This window comes from Urtica dioica, chromosome 2 (genome assembly GCF_054948205.1).
Source record: "Urtica dioica subsp. dioica isolate 48M chromosome 2, U.dioica_male_clone48M_v1_H2, whole genome shotgun sequence".
Classification (NCBI taxonomy): Eukaryota; Viridiplantae; Streptophyta; class Magnoliopsida; order Rosales; family Urticaceae; genus Urtica; species Urtica dioica.
Genome location: NC_142757.1, coordinates 54,779,887 through 54,797,263, shown reverse-complemented (window position 1 = coordinate 54,797,263; position 17,377 = coordinate 54,779,887). Strand labels below are relative to the sequence as shown.

Sequence of the window (17,377 nt, the reverse complement as noted above, 5' to 3'; positions counted from 1 at the left end):
ATTTCTTTAAAGCTTTTAAACCCCTCCAATGGTGCAGAAAGTCGTGAGCGCAAACTTCTTAGAATACAACGAAGATGAGATGAGCGGAGCACTACTACGAACGTCTTCGGCGAACTAGAACCAAAATGCCAGAAGCTTCCATCGGACTATAAAAGGAAAACAAACTACAATTTCTGGAGGGAGAGGGGAAAGATAGAGCAAATGGTCGGTTGTGTTGGTGTGTTTTGAATGGGAACCGAGGTATGCTTTTTATAGGCTTATCAAGACATGTTACAAACATTCATAACGGTTCTCAATCATGAAGAATAATGTTCAAAATTGTCACATCAATGCATGGTTAAGACATTTTTGCAATGGTAATCTAATCTTACACCAAATTTTATCTTGGAGTTCATGGGTTCAATGACTTCAATCTATGATGCATATATATATACTCCTTATTCAATTTTCACGGTGCACAAATATTTTATGTATTAGCTTTACACCTATATCATATACAAGGATTAATATTAATTAATTATGACATGTAATTAATTTAGAAAAGTATGAGATTTTAGATTAATAAGAAATATATAGATTAAAAATTCAAAAACCAATTATAGATCGCCAAGCAAACCCAATTAGAAGGAACCTACTTGATGAGCGTGTCAAAATATCCGACACTTTTTGCCTAAATTGGGGGAGCGAAAAACAAAAATGTATACACATATGCTTTCAAAAAGAGAATTTATTATTGTCCGAAGTGAAAAAAAAAAAAAAAAACCTCAATTGCGAAATCTCGAACCTAAACTGCTAATATTTAATCAAATCAACCAAAAAGCTATATACATCAAAATATCTAATGCTTGAAAAAGCGCACTAGATAAGCTAAGCTCAAAACGCGTAACTCCACAACGACACATCAGCATATCCATATCCATCCACGTCATCAAACTCAAACCCGGAAAAGCTCATCGGCGGCGGAAGCAGAAGCCCCTCCGCCAGGTCAGCAAACAGCCTCGGCGCGTCCAGGAACGCCTCGTCGTCCATTAAGAGCACCGCCTCTTTCTCTTCCTCCGCCACGTCGACACTCACCACCGGCCTGAAAAACTCCGCCGCCGCCGCCGCCGCGGCCCTGACGTCACGGGTCTCCGAGGAGGCCGGGACGGGCAGTCGCCACGCGGAGTCCGCGAAGTTGAGGCACGCGCGCCTCCCTCGAAATGCCAGCGCGGCCACGTCGTGCGCACGCGCGGCCATCTCGGGCGTGGGGTAAGTGCCGAGCCAGACCCGGGCCTGAGTCTCCGGCCGCCGGAGCTCGCACACCCACTTGTCGTTCTTCCGCCGCCGAACTCCCCGGAAAATCGGGTGACGTGTCTCCTTGAAGACCCTCCGACCCGCCCTCTTCTTCGGCCGATTCTCCGCCAGGAGAATCTCCTCTTCCGGCCGCCACGATGACGTGGCACTCTCATCGCTTGACGTCGTCGATGGGAAAGGATCGGATGAATCGGTGGAGCTCAAACTGTCCATGTTCATTGTGTATTTATCTGAAGAATGAAATATGATATGAGTTTAGTTGTGGTTTGAGAGTGGCAAGAGATTGGAGTCTTATATATATAGTTTAGTATCCATGACATTGTAGTTGTGTGACACGTGGATGGGAACTTCACACGCAAAGGTGAGATTAAATATAATAATAATATAAAAATGTGCATTTGAATGTGCCAGCCGTATTTTGTACTTTGAAGTTTTCAAGTGGGTTTTAAGCCACGGTTTCTACTAGGAGAGTCTTGATATTTCATTTTGTCTTTGTGGATATGGACAAAAAGACAGCATGTACTTCTATGTGTATGGGTGTGCAAGTGTGTATATGTTATATGTCATCATTATATTAAATACAACTGATTAAATTTCAGCTTTTTGTTTTGACAATTTTTGTTGTTTTGACGAGGACTAGTTCTTTTTTTTTTTTTTTTCAGTGTGGCCCAGCCAGATGAAGGTTAAGCTCCTCAAGCACAAAATGTGAGTTTAACATTTTTTTTATTTTTTATGGTATTCTTGTCACGTTTTTTGTTCTTCCAATTTTGAATTCTCACCTTTGTTTCCCAAACATGGACTACTTGCCTTACGGTCCTAAAATTTAATTTCATATCTAATTGTTATGTGATGTACCTGCCTAACAAAAATGCCACAATATAAAACAACATTGAATAATTAAATATATGTTGGCTCATTTCTCAAATGAAATCGTCAAAATGTCAACTAAACAAAAAACGACTACACGTCGTGATCATTCTTTTGGCTCAAGCTTGGGGACACGATCAATGACTCCCGACCACATGATTCCCTCGGCTACGTCTCGCTCCTCGATTTCATCCTTGTTGCCGTGCTCCAATTATTTAATTGTGGACCTAATTTATCATTGATGTTAGGAAGAACTTACGCAAAAAAGTTTCCACCAAGCCCAAACTTATAACGCAACACACATAACCCCAGGCTCAATCGCATTTTGCGGAAAATATGCATGTGTCTTGCATAACGCCTGCGTCTAGCTCCTGGCGTCTAGATGCATCCGCCCTACCAAGCATACGTCTATTGCCCGAGTCGAGTCAACATATGACATACAACACTTGAATTGAGACTGTGTCGAGGTCGAATCAAACGCGTCGCGTTCACTCCAATATTATGGGTCAAGTGATTAGGGAGTCTAACCTACATCCCAAGTGAGCTCTTGTTTTGGACTCAGACACCTCCTTTTGTGTCTTGCCTCAACCTCGACAACGCCTTTGGATAGGTCCCATTTAGCTTTAATTATGTCTCGTGAGATGATTGCATGTTCTCTTATCGACTTTGCATCGTTGATTATTAGTTGTTGTTCCTAAAGATCCATGATCGAGTTAAGTTATATATACTAAGTAAAATTTGAGATAATTTCGTTCCCCACAGAATCCTGCACTACTAATGAAAATCTATTTGATAGGATTTTTTCAATGAAAAATCGAGAATAAATTCTTATAAACTTGACCAATTCTTTCTCCTTATTTTTGTAATACTATGCATTCACCAAATAATCTTTTGTGTGGGTCTTGATATTCATTTCGATTATTTTATTAATTATATTGTAAATTCATTTCATTTATTAAGAAAATGTGCTACGTGGAGTTGGCATTGGATCGAATTTTTGCATTTACAATAGTCCACAAATTTCTTTTTAATGAATAGAGATAATAAAAACAAATTTGTTTATGTTTAAACTACATATAAAAACAAATATTTATTACATTTTACGCAAGCTGAGCTAGGCAGAAGGAAAAGTTACCGGCTGAGAAAAATCCAAGTTGGATATTTATGTTGAGTGATTATATAATATCTGTGTTAATAACTTGTGGGACTTATCACAAGGTGGCAATAAACAAAATGTTATTGACAAGTTTAGTAACACGTAATGGCTTATACTCTTAAGTATATATAAAACCTCTCCAATCTTTGTGTTCCATATCATCTCTATTTTAAAATGATTAAGACATGATTAGGTTTTGAAATCTATTAAATTATTATTGATCAATGATACAACAGGAGACAGAGCATCACTTGATATCCATCATGTTATTTTTTATTATATTTTTTTTATTAATTTGTTCTGGATATATATATGACTTTTGATTTTGTACGGTTCTACTTTAGAGAGATAATACATGTATTATTTTTATTAGATTGTTTCCCAGCCAAAAAAAGAATTATATTGCTACCTCATGCCTTTCTGGAATCCATCAGTGTCGCCTTTATAAAAAGATTTTTTTTATTCATTTATTTTGGATAAGAATGAGATATAGTGTATTTTTTTTTTTTAATTATTTCCAACAAGTTGCAACTAAATCCTAATGCTTCTGTATTCTATCATTGTCGAACAAACGTCAACAAAATTTAGAAGTGTAAAAGGGAACGAGAGAGGAAAGTTCCACGGTTTCTTCTAATGATTACGTAATCAGAGATATACGAAGACACTATACCTTAGCTAACTGTAATACTCTCAAGTCTCAAACAGGTAAATAACGTTGATTTTCTATTTTCTTCTATTTGACTCTTATATGACTCGATGACTATTCCTTAGATGAATATAATCCCTAATAAACGAGTGAGCAGATTTTATTTGAAGCGCGTGTATTTCCCTAAGTAACACCACGTTTTTCATCATAGAGATAACTTTTGTATATGGAATAAGAATATGGAATAAGAATATTCATGTACGATTCTTTACTTATTTTTATCAACTTTAAATATTATTAGCTTGTATGATCACAATTATATTACATAATTGAGATTATTCCTAAATTAAGACATCCTCAATACTTTAAAATCAAAATCAAATAAGTCAAATTTAATCGAAAAATATAACTTATTCATATGTATTGATATAAAAAATATCCTTAATGAAATATCATTTTTTTGGTATCTATTTTGTTCTTTACTTAATGATCATAAAAAGTAAAGTTAAAGATCATTTTTCGTTTGGTTTGTGAAGTTATAAAAAAAATAGAAAATTTAGGGAAAAAAAAATTTGGTTTCAAGAATTTGGAAATGTACAAAATGTACAAATACGAAGTTTCAATAAATTAGCGATTTTGCAAAATAGTCAAAATTTATCTAAAATTAATGAGAGTCAAAATTTATAAAAATGGACAAATACGAAGTTTCAATCAATTTTTTTTTGCAATGTCGATAATTTATTTGATAGTGGTAAATTGCGTATATACACGAGTCAAAAAATTTATTGACATCGTAATAAAAAATTATATGGACATTGTATGTTTTGTTAAAACGAATCAATTATTTTACTATTCAATTAATTTCAAATGTCTATTTTGTATAATTTTCACCTTTTTGAAGACGAAAATAATTCTTATAATGGTGTGTCCATGAAAACAAAATGTGTGCCTTGAAACCACATTTGATTAGATCATTTGCGTTTGAATTTTTGAAAATGTGTGGTTTGGTAACCATTAATGAAAATGTATCAGTTATTCTGTGCTGATTTTACATCATAAGAAATAAAAGCAATGTAATGTATATGAAAATTTATCTCTCTTACCTAGTTTATTTGGTTTTCGATATTTGAAAGCTTTGAGGAGTACTCTAGTGGAAAAGAAAAAAATATTTATGAAAAGGAAAAATTCGGCAAAAATTTATGCGCCATTCAAAATTTGTTTCCAAATCAATACTCATATTTAGTGTTACATTATATGCAAATGTGAGACATTACCAAGATAAACATATAAAAGAGATATATAACATCACCACATTGACTTATCTTAGATCTAAACAATCAACACAGTGTTCTGTGTCGTTCATAAAAAAAACAATGACTAACATTCGAGCAAAAAAAAAAAAAAAAAAAAAGATCGACCGAGGCAAAATTGGGCCATGCTTGTAGGGCTTCACATTCAACATCTGTCCTTATGATTTGGTTGTCTTATTTTTTTTTTTTTTAGTTTTTGAAAACTATACAAATACCTCATTGAAGACGCTAAATTCCCGAAGATATCAAATTTTTAAACCTTCCCCAAATACTCTTTATTTTTATTTTTCATATAATTTTGCCTTTATTTTAAATGGAAACGTAAACAACAAAGTATTTTTTAGAATCGATGAAGCTGTAAATATTAAAATAAAATTCAAATGAAAGCGTGGCATACTGTAAAATGAGATATCTGAGGGATTAAATTAGAAAAGAAAGTATTGGAGGCCATTAGCACTTTCTAATTGGAAATGAACCATTGTATGGGTAAGGTCGTGGAAATTGACGGAAATGTTCTTTTAATGACATTTCTATGAGCAGTTTTAGAATTTTCTACGAGTGATTTAAGAGAGAAATAATTAGAAGACAAAGTCAAAGTCTACTTGATAACTGATATTAACGTGTCTTCTAGGATTCAGAGGAGTCAAGTATTATGTAATTGGGCCTAAAAGGCCCGTTGGGTCGCTTGGTTAATTTGATTGGGCCTTTCTTTAATCAATATTGGCCCATTGTTTCGTATGAATTGAATTTAATTATAGACAGAACTGAATTTAATTTCTATAAACAGTTTGCTCTCATGGGTGACATAAATTATGTAACATCAAGCTATTTTATATAAAAAAAAAACATTCGACCTCGATTTAGTGAGCTCTTATTTCGAAATTAGGTTTAAAGATTAGTACTTTTTGCTAGTGTTCATGAATTTCCGACAACTTCGTGTTGTCATTTGCAAAACCGTAATCGTAGTATGTTTATTTGATACACTTCGATTCATATTTTTATAAGTTTCACTATGGTTTATTTTTTTAAAGGGAAGAGATCCTCAGTTAAAAATTCCACTATAGTTGTTAGTGTGCATAATTTTTTATATACCCAAAAATTATTGATGGTTGTAGTTAAAAAAAAAAACGTTATTTATTTTCTATATTTGAGATGCTAAATATGGAATTCTCTCCTAAACTTACTTGTATTGTTTAAATTGAGAGAAAATTGAGGGAAATAAGATATGAAGGAAATATGAGAAAATATAATTAATAGTGGAATACCATTTCCTTGAGACATCTGGTGGAAATAAAATTCACTCAAATTTGTACGTGTAGAGCTTGCACATGAGTGATTCTTTGCTATTTCCTCTATTTTTCCCTTGATTTTTTCACGCGTGCCAAACCCAATAATAATAATAATAATAATAATAATAAACTTTACTGCATAACATTCTCACAGTTGGCAAGTGTTCATCGAGTGGTTAACTAAATGTACCAATTCAACGTATTGGACCAACGAAATCAATCAATTAGCTTTTCCTCTCTTGTTCTCTCTCAAAAGTTCTAAATTGTTTTAATAAATTGTTTCGAGTGATCTTTTTCTACATAAACATAGAGTTATATAATACATTATTCTAACCTATTATTCGTATTAGTTTGAATACATTTAGATAAGACACTTACCTTTCACATTGTGTATTTACCTCTCTTACTCATCATAGATCATTTTGTTTAAAAGATGTTTTTCAAAGAGGAAAAAAAGACACTTCTACTCGTGATAAAACGTCACAAAAACAATGATATAGGTCCAAAAATTTAACTCAAATAAAAAAATGACATTACCACCTTTATTGGTTAAATAGTCCGCATGACACATTTATAGTCATTATACTTTAAGAAAAGCCTGGTTTCAATTTTATTTTGGTGTAACCCTTACATATGATTGTAATTATTGACATAACAAAGTTAATTACTCTGTTGAAATGGCAATCAAAAGCAGAAAAAACGAAAGTAGTTAATTAATTAATATTAAACGCCACACCACACTCTAGAACAAACCCAAAAGATTAAACACAATAATTGTGATCTCTTAGCTAAGGAAGACATTTGTTTTGTAGCCAAATTAAGTACTATTTTGCTAAAATTTGAAACTGTTTTCAAATTTCCAACATTCGCACGCATTTCGAGAAAGGAAAGACACAGACATATTGAGAATCATGAGATTAGAAAAATATTTTTGATTAACAAATTTGATTGGTTCTCTAAATTTTACAATTAAAAAATGCTATAGGGTTTGTGATTAAAAAAATATTATTGAATTTCTACCACATATTTTTCATGTCGAGCACTTCGGATGCTTGTTTCCTTATTTCATAGTTGATTTTAGAATTTCCAAACTACTAAAAAAGATACAAGTGTACCCATCCATATCCATATGTTTATTAATGATTAATTTGTTTCTTATTTTCTCTACCACGACAAAGATTTTCTTTTAAATTATTATTAAATGTCACTTATTCATCGTCAGCTTACTCAATTTGGAATAAACTAGCTGGTTCTTCCATTAAACAATGTAAAGATTAACATATAGCCATATCACATCGGGAAAAAAGCAAAGTACCCACATGTAAATTTTAATAATATTCTTTTCTAAACTTAGTTTTCAGACCTTGGCTAGTGCGTTGGATGATTAATTTCAGAAAATATAACTCAAAACATACTAAATAAAGTTTATATTTAAAAGTATCATAAATTGAAAAGAAAAAAATTGAACGAAAATATTATTATTAAGGACTAGAAACTATGGTGCCACGCTGCATCACGTGCCGGAGTTGCAACCAATTGTAATCAATTGCAAGAAACATTTTTCTAAATGAAAAATCAGAAAAAAAAAAAAAGAAAACAATGATTTTATTTTCATTGCTTTACAAATATTCATCAAGCTAACATGCCTTAGATTAAAACGAAGCGTATCCAATGCTAATAATAGTATGATTTTTACACCAAATTTTAGCTTTCCTATGCTGATATTACACTATATTTTACGCTGCTACGAATTCTTAGAATATATTTTTAATTTAGTTAATATAATTATCTACTAATTATGTGTTTAATCTAAAATATATACACTTAATTATTATTATATGAATTATTTAAATTATGATAATACTTTTAGTATACTTTTTACACCAAAAATTAATAGTGTAATAAATGGTTTTTTTTTTTTTTTTTTTTTTCAACTTTCTACTTGTATATATTCCAAATAAATGTTGTACTTTTCAACATGCGGTTTTTATTTTTTAAACTTCTTTAATACGTGGTTAGTACATAGTAGAATAGAAAAGTACGTGAAAATTCAACTCAAAACCAATTGATATTAAGTGGAAGGTCACAATCAATATATAAACATATTCTCATTCACACACAAATGTGAGACTCATTTCTCATTTCAATAAAGTACACGGTACACACACACACACACATTATTTTTAACCTTACACACACATTATTTTTAACCTTATATTATTTTTAATATAGCCGAAATTATATTATTCTTAAAGGTGTGGGGTTCCATCTAAAACCAAACTTGACAATTAGAGGAGTAACCCACAAGCCTTATAAAGAGCCCAGAATCGTAATACTCAGTCGATGTGGGACTATCCTTGATACACTCCCTCACGCGCACATGCACAAGCACACACACATTGGCACAGGCACACACACATTGGCACAGGCACTGGAAGAGTGAAGTATAGGCCCGATCAGGTAGCCCACAACCGAGAATGGACCCCGCTCTGATACCATCTTAAAGGTGTTAGGTTTCATCTAAAACCAAGCTTATTAGAGATCAAATATGTTTGTAGTGTCGTTTATGTCTATTAAACGACAAGTTCAACAAATTGTTTTTCTTTTATTTCTTTCATTGTATTTTCCTTTGTTTCTTTAATGTCTCATGGCTATATAAAGCCTTATACTTGTACTTTTCTCATTAGATTGGAATAAACATTTTCACTCTCAATCATTCAAGATGAGAGTTAGTTTCTCCCCAATTCTCAAATCCAATTTCTATCTATCATAACCTAGAAATGTAATATGGTATCAGAGCGAATTTCCGCATTCGATTTTCTAGGTTAGAGAAATTCACTTCGTCATCCCCGATTCCTCGACGATCGGAATAGATCTCCGACGACAAGCTCGGTGGAATTTCAGGAAGGTCGATTTCCTTTTTCCTCCGAATCGTCACATTATTGAGCGCCTCTTCTTCTCGATTTCAAGTTCTTCTCCTCATCGCTTCATCGACGTAAAAGCTTCATCGACGGAGACGCATCGGACATTCGGAGCGATTTTTATCAAGATTCATCACCGGTGATTTCGAGCCGTGTCATTCATCAAGAATTTTCTTCCGGCGAGTCCCGCCGCGTCGACATTCAAGATCTTCTCCGGCGAGTCCCGCCGTGTCAAAGTTACAAGGTTCCCTTCTCCGGCGAGTCCCGCCGTGTCAAGGCTTCAAGATCTTCTTCCGGCGATTTCCCGCCGTGTCAAGGCTTCAAGATATTCTTCCGGCAAGTCCTGCCATGATTCCTCTCCGGCCGATCCCGCCGTAGAATTTCTTATCACAATCGACCTCTCCGGTCCGGACGCCTATCACCTCCGTCGACGTACCACGGGGCGAGCTGTACGAACACATGAACGCTCCCAAAATGGTTCGATTTCTTGTCGCACGAGCATCGCCAAAGCCACGACGACGATGTCTTTCAACAAATCCAAGAACCAGAAAGAAGGTTGGGGCATGGGTTTCCTTCTGGTGTTTTTCCCGGAAGATTCGAATTCGACCGCCATTAACATCGACAACAACGCTCTTCTCTCACAATTCCTTTTCTCCGCCGCACTAATTCGAGCCCTTTTCTCACCAAAGACCAGTCAACGATCTCAATCTACGCTTTGCTCGTCTTCGTCGCGCTCACTCTCTCCACCTTCGAGCCCAATTCTCGCACCCAAGCCCCGATCAGATTTGCCTCCCGAAGATTCCTGGCCAATGTTCGGAGCCCTAAAATGTTGAGGCGAAGCAACACTCTCAGCCACGGCTTGAAGAGCGAGTCTCGCTCTCGGTCTCAGAGAGCTCTGCAGGGTTTGGAGACTCTTTACCGACGAGGAACCAAGTCCGTCTCGGATCTCGTCATTGCTCACGTGGCCGAGGAAACAAAAGAAGATGAGCTCAGGCTCTTCCTGAGAGCCCTCCACAGGTCGGGTCTCACCGCGAAATCTGATGTCGTTTTGCTCTTCCCTTCGCCGTTTCACCAGTCAAAGTTCGTCATCTTGAGTGGGAGAGAAAGATCTGGAGAACTTTGGGTCAAATTGCGGTTGATACCAAAAGAACATTTTGTTGGAGATGCTTTGTGGGCCTTTATTGCACTTCCCAAAATCAAGTTTGAGTTGTCACCATTCCGGATCTTCAACTTAATGACAATACCCGTTCTATCAATTCTCACAGTTGGTGTTTGGCTGCGGGTGATTGGATGCCAAGAAAGCTATGTTCTGCAATTCTGCAATTCATTCTTCTTAGCGTACTCAAAGTGTTTGACAAAATGCCTCTCAGAATTTTTTTTTTCTCAAAACGAGATCGGTTCTTCACAAAGTCAATTCATTTCTTCATTCATGCGATCGAGGTTTTCTCCGAGTTGTCTTCTCCGATATCAAGTTCAATCCAAGATGAATTTTCGGGAAAGTTCATCTTGCGGGGGTGTATTACAGATCAAATATGTTTGTAGTGTCGTTTATGTCTATTAAACGACAAGTTCAACAAGTTGTTTTTCTTTTATTTATTTCATTGTATTTTCATTTATTTCTTTAATGTCTCATGGCTATATAAAGCCTTATACTTGTACTTTTCTCATTAGATTGGAATAAACATTTTCACTCTCAATCATTCAAGATGAGAGTTAGTTTCTCCCCAATTCTCAAATCCAATTTCTATCTATCCTAACCTAGAAATGTAATAATTATTGTTCATATTTATTCCTTTTTGAAGAACAATTTCTTATACACCATTTATTTAAAATCTTATATTTATATATATTATAATATATATATATATATATATATATATATATATTCTTCTGATAATAGGATATATTTTTAAGTTTAATTTTTTTTATTTAATTATGTTTTTAATTCGTGAATAGTATCAGAATGAATTGAAAAGAAAGTTCTGTTCTGTTTTGTCGAAATTCTGGTGGTATTGGAACCGCAATGTTCAGTTCCAATCACTCTAGAATTCCAATTTAGTCGAAATGAGATTTTTATTCTGTCTAATAACCCAAGTTTATACGTGCCTCGGAGTTAAAATTTGAGGAGTGAGTGAGAAAAAGCTTCTTTACTAATAAGTCAACACATGATGAGATTTTTTTTTTAAGAAACGAATCACAAAAAAGAAGTAATATACTAAAACACAAGGAGGAAGAGGTAGTGACACATCATTGTATCAAATAAATATTGGAAGAAAAAAGTTATAAGGAAGAGAGATGTCGGCCATATTTGTCTCGTATCGTCAAACTCTTTCTTTTTCATTCATTCAAATTCAAAGCGATACACAAGGATTTCGGCTATATCTGTTTTTTAGTAAATCATTAAAATAAAATGTAGCCCCACACACTTTTTTTTATAAGAGCCGCACACACTCATATACTTCTCTTTTTGTTTCATTTTATGGATTATATACTCGTAAAGGTAAAAAAAAAAAAAAAAAAAAGAAAAAAAAGAAAGAAGAGTAAACAACACATTTTTACTTGTCTGTTTAAGAAATCTCTCTCTTCTCTCTCTCTCTCTCTCTCTCTCTCTCTCTATATATATATATATATATATATATATATAGGGTAAACTAGCAACGTAGCCATTTTGAAATATGGTTTTTGGAATCTATCCAACGTTTGGTAAATTTTACAATCTAGCAATTTACTGAAATTTACGGATATAAAATACCTAATTTACCATTTTTCTTATACTTACTTGATCAAAACACTAGCCCACGTTTGACCGGTTTGAATTGTATACAGCCAATTAATTTCAGATTTTTTCGCAATTTAATTGGATATTTATCTAATTTAATAGGAGATTCGGTGATGTAATTAAAAGAGAAAATTTAATGCAATAAATGCACAAAAAATTTACCATAATTAACAGAAATTAACAAATCAGCGGAGATTAACAAAAATTTACAAACATTTACACTGTATTTGCTTACACGGCTATAATTTCAGCAATTTAATTTCAGCTTTTTGAATTCATAATATGAGATTCGGTGATGTAATTAAAAGGGGAAAGAAAATATTTATTTGATTGAATAAGTCAAACAAGATAATGAATACACGTAATTATGATAAAATCTCGTTCAAAATTAGAAAATAAATTTGGAAAACAAAAATTCCGTATTAAATGTGTATTAAAGGAAAGGAAAGAAATCGGCTCTACCTGCACATATGTAAATTTATCATAATTAACAGAAATTAACAAAGCAACGAAGATTAACAAAAATTTACGAACATTTACACTGTATTTGCTTACACGGCTCTAATGTTCATTAAAGAAAAAAACGTTCAATAACCAACTTTGCCAAGTATAGAATTTTTTTTAGAATTCGAAATATAAACCGAATATAACAAATTCGGCTATAAAACCAAGTTTCAAAATGTGGGCTAGTATTTTTTAAACCAAACCAAGGCTAATATAGTAAATACCATCTTACATAAATATGACACGCCATCAAATTTGGCTAGATTCGAAAATTAAACGAAACGTTGGCTAGATTACAATTGCAACGTTTGATGTGACTTAGATCGACTAATTTTTCATATATATATATATATATATATATATATATATATATATATATATATATATATATATATTTGGGTACATATTTACATGGGGCGATCCATCAAATTTTCTTATTATATATTTTTACATTTAATAATGGGAAAATTATGAAAATAATAATTTTAAGGCGCAATATTTTTAAAATAACTATTTAAATCTTTTAAAAAATAGTATTTTTTTAAACGGTAAACCATCATTTTTTTATAAATAAAATTGTAGTAAATAAAATTATAAAAAGTGCATAATAGTAAGCAAATTAAAAAAAAAGTAAATGTCAAGAAAAATGACCGTTTAAACTTTAAAAAATTTATTTTCTCATTTAAAAAATACAAAAACGAGTAGCAGAAACAATTACCACTCTATAATGATTGTCCAAGTTTAACTTGTTCCCCACTTGCTAGAATATTCTTCCCTTCCGAACTTTAAACAATTATAGTTAACTATTGAAAATTATTATTATTTTATCATTTTTTATTCAACACGAAATTGAATTCTATAGTCTAATACAAAAGTTTAAATTTATTATTGATGTATAATTTAAAACAAAAAATGAGCGTAATTCTTCTGAAAAATAACTAAATATTTTATATTGTATCTATTGAATTATACACCTAAATTCTAAATAATTTTATTCGTTAGATATCAAAAACATTGTTACTTACTTGAAAAAAAAAACAAAAAAAACTCCAGTGCATGTATATGGATAAACCGTGTTTAAAATAAATCTTCACAAAAATAGTTTTTTAAATCCATGGCCAATTTTCAACCACGCATCCTTTTCCTACAAATAAAAATTAAAATTTTGGGAGACCAAAAATATGTCCTACCTAGCCGGCCTCTAGGAATCTTGGAAAATGCCTTAAAGTTGAAAAGGAAAGGAAATATATGCAGATATACATATGATGTTGAAGTAGCTTTATATATATATATATATATATTAGTACCATATATGAAGAGCTGTTGATGGATATTGTTTTGAACAATAATTGATTACTGTAAAAGCTCGTTTGACATAATAATTGTGGTGGCTATATACAGGACAACCTAGAGCCACCGCTATCACCAACAACACACACATATACATACATATATATATATATATATACATACATATATATATATATATATATTAAGTGTGTTATTGACTTATTTTTTATGGACAAATCTATACTTGTAAGATATCTTACAACATACTTCATTATATGTTGATACATCTTGGCCTCTATTTTTATATTTCGTGATATTCGTTTGTTTTATTATTGTCGAGAAGTTTTGAATCGTGCTAAATATTATCATCCGCAAGATTTGCTGCAATTACTTTCTATGTATGTACGGGTATGAAAAATATATTTCGACTACCAAAAGTGTTAGGCCACTCTAAATGAAATATTTTACTCTTGATGGTCTTCCATACTTATTTGTGAGAGATAGAGTTTAAGTTTGTGATTCGTGAATATTGTTCATGTTAATTGTAATCAAAAGAAACAAACAATTGGGTGAGTGTTTGATTGTGAGTGAGAGGATCTCAAATTTAAAAGAGCTTGAATTTAACTTCACGGCTAATAATAAATAAAAAAAAATTGATTTTGAATTGGTGATTATTTACATAAAATCGTTGTGTATTATTGATCATTCATATAAATAGGCAAAAAAAAAAAGTTGCAAGAGATATAGATTACATAAAAAATTTGTGATACCTATACTTCTTGTATTTTTTACAATTTATGAAATAACATAATTGGGTAGATCTTCATAACTCAATTAAATGATACTGCTGAAAATTTTGACCAAAGTTCTATAGAGCATCGACTACAAACTTCTTCTAAATGAGATATGATATCGAATAATAACAAAACAATAATTGGGAGGGCCTACTTCATATTTTGTGTACTAATTTTTTTTTTCTTTTGCTTTATTACCAAAAAGAAATTTCGAGGATAAAATATAGAGAAATTGCTCTATTTGCCACTCTTTTGATAACTTTTTCCCACATTCCACTAAAACCTTAATTTGTCCCAAAATGCCACCATGACAAGAGTAAAAAGTCAAGTTTGCCCTTCACTATCTATTTTCTTTACAAATTGGCATCAGCCATTTTCTCAGCCATTTTCTCTTTTCTCGTCCAGTACATGTAGGTCTCAGTCTCTCTCTCTCTCCTCATTCGTCCATTTCTTCTCTGTTTCTCGTCCAATACATCTCTCTCATACATCTAGGTCTCAGTCTCTCTCTCTCTCTCCTCATTCGACCATCTCTTCTGTCTCTCTCTCTCCTCATTCGACCATCTCTTCTCTCCTCATTCCCATCTCGTCCAAGCTCTCTCGTCCAGATCTTCTCTCTCTCTCTACCCCACTCTCTCCCATTTCGTCCAAGCTGAGAAAACTCGTGAACACGGCTCAAAAAAGTCGTCGGAGGAGCTCATTTATTGTCGGAGGAGCATTCTGAATGTCAGCCCAAAAAAAGAGAAGTTGCAATCCACGAAATAAAACCCTAGGTTCGTTTTTTTTTTTTTTTTCATTTTCCGGGTATAAAAAAGCTTTTCGTCTTCAAATAATGAAGTTTTTGTTGTTTAAAAGCATGGGTTTGTTATGGGTATGTTATGTGATTTTTGAAGATGATGTTGACATATATGTCAACAATGTTGACATCAGATGTCAACAATGTAGACATCTATGTCAACATTGTTGACATCTAAAGTCAACATTGTTGACATCTAAAGTCAACATTGTTGACATCTAAAGTCAACAAATAATAACTCTGTTTACTTTTTTGTACGCAGTGATAGGGGATATTTATTTATTATTCAAGCACAGTGGTACTTGGGTTGAACCTGGTCGGTATCACGAGAAAGGATCTTTCGGAATCGTGGTGCCGTACAACATCAACTTCGCTAGTTTGATGCAAATCATTTACACGAACTTGCGTAAATCACCATCCACTCATACTGTTGGTGTTGCATACTCGATGGCTGGTGCAGTGCAGCCTGTTGAGATAACCAACGATGACACGCTCAAAGGTTTCTTTTATTTGCGGAGAAGACGAGAAGATGACATGGAGAATTTTCATTTGATATTGGAAGTAAACGAAAAACAATCGGATCCCGATTCAGCAAGGATTGGATCCACTCCCAACAGCCGTGGTAGTGGTTATGTTGGAAATCTACCTATAAGAGTTTCCGACATGCCATCTATAGCCGATGAGGGGTGTGGTTCGGTCCCAACTCCTAATCAAACTATGGGATTAGATGAGTTTATGTTATTTGATGATGCGACACAACGACAAGGCTCTCCACCACCACAAAACTGTCATCCACCACAAAACTCGCCTCCACCACCAGGAAACTCGCCTGCACCACAAAACTCGCCTGCACCACAAAACTCGTCTCCACCACGAAACTCGCCTCCACCACCAGGAAACTCGCCTACACCACCAAACTCGTCTCCACCAGGAAACTCGCCTCCACCACCAGGAAACTCGCCTGCACCACCAAACTCGTCTCCCCCACGAAACTCGCCTCCACCACCAAACTCGTCTCCACTGCGAAACTCGCCTCCACCACAAAACCCTCATCCGCCGCCACCACGATCTCCTCCACCACCACGCAACTCCAATCCTCCAATGTATTCGCCGCTGAATTCACATAGCGTCCCAAGTTCATCTACTAGGAGCGGTGCAGACGATGATACTATTGTTTTGGATGTCCATTCCCCTGTATATATTGAGCTTCACGCACTGTATGCTAATAAAAAGGCTTTACAAAAACACTTGATGTTGTTCGCTGTAGTCAACAACTTCACATATAAGACAAAGAACTCAGACAAAAAATCTCTGCACATTGTTTGTCCGGGAGAGGGCTGTAATTGGTCTGTTCGAGCTGTGAGAAAGGAAAACACGCCCATATTTCAAATTAGAAGGTAAATTGTCTTTATGTTCCATACGTTCTCTGTCTGTTGACTTCTCTTCTTATTTCTAGTTGATTTCTTCTGTTGACTTCTCTTCTTATTTCTAGTTGATTTCTTCTGTTGACGTAGATGTCAACAAACAAAAAGCAGATTTTTGCAGATGTCAACAATGTTGACAACAGACGTCAACATTGTTTACATATGACGTCAACATTGTTGACATGAGATGTCAACATTGTTGACATATGATGTCAACATTGTAGACAGCATATGTCAACATTGTTGACATCATATGTCAACACATTGTAGACATATGATGTCAACAATGTTGACGTCTGTGTTATAAGCAT

The 17,377-nt window shown here is 33.7% G+C and overlaps 1 pseudogene; it reads right to left on the bottom strand.

Moving 5' to 3' along the window:
* Positions 1-781: 781 nt before the first annotated feature.
* Positions 782-1,585, bottom strand: LOC149405794 (dehydration-responsive element-binding protein 1E pseudogene; annotated as a pseudogene).
* Positions 1,586-17,377: the final 15,792 nt, after the last annotated feature.